This window comes from Octopus bimaculoides, chromosome 1, assembly GCF_001194135.2.
Source record: "Octopus bimaculoides isolate UCB-OBI-ISO-001 chromosome 1, ASM119413v2, whole genome shotgun sequence".
Lineage (NCBI taxonomy): Eukaryota > Metazoa > Mollusca > Cephalopoda > Octopoda > Octopodidae > Octopus > Octopus bimaculoides.
In genome coordinates, this window is record NC_068981.1 from 86308801 (window position 1) to 86309595 (window position 795).

Genomic DNA, 795 nt, shown 5'->3' on the forward strand with positions numbered 1-795 from the left:
AGAGAGAGAGAGAGAGAGAGAGAGAGAGAGAGAATATGAGGGGTTGAGTTCACTTGTGATCAAAACGAATAGGTACACTAAGTGCTATAATTGGTTGTCCATTCGGTTCCAAGTTCACAACTGGGGCTGGATCTAGGGATCCACATTAGGGTTCCATTATAGCAGGTATATATATTAGAGGAAAAAGCAAGACCCAGGCAGAACAAGTATCTCAAGTCATTTAGAATAATTTAATTAGGGTAAGGTGAATTTTGAAGTCTTACAACCATTTCTGGGATAACCCAAGTGGTAGGTTAGCATCTCCACACACTGGTTATTCCATCATTAGAGACAAGGTATGAATGTTTTAGACGGAAAAATTACAGTTTACAAAGAATAAAATATATTCACAGTTTATAAGGAATAAAATAGAAGAATAAAAAGTAAAGGTAGAATACAGGTGGGAGAATAATGTTCACAACTCCTCTTTTTCCAGGGGATATCCATATCCTCTGGATATTCGTTATAAAGTGTGAATATATTTTATTCCTTGTAAACTAAATTTTCCCTGTCTAAAATATTCATACCTTGTCTCTGATGATGGAATACCCAGTGCATGGACATGCTAGTCCACCACTTGGGTTATCCCATAAATGGCTGTAAGACTTCAAATTCACCTTACCCTAATTAAATTATTCCAAATAACCTGAGATACTCATTCTGCCTCAGTTTTGTTTTTTCCTATAATATATATTTATCTATCTATCTATATATATATATGTATATATATATATATATATATATATATATATATAT

At 33.3% G+C, this 795-nt stretch overlaps 1 protein-coding gene across 5 annotated transcripts in view; it reads left to right on the plus strand.

Annotated features, from left to right (window-relative positions):
- Positions 1-795, plus strand: part of LOC106884379 (protein dopey-1) — a 136711-nt gene that overhangs the window by 8458 nt on the left and 127458 nt on the right. The gene's annotated exons all lie outside the window — the stretch shown is intronic.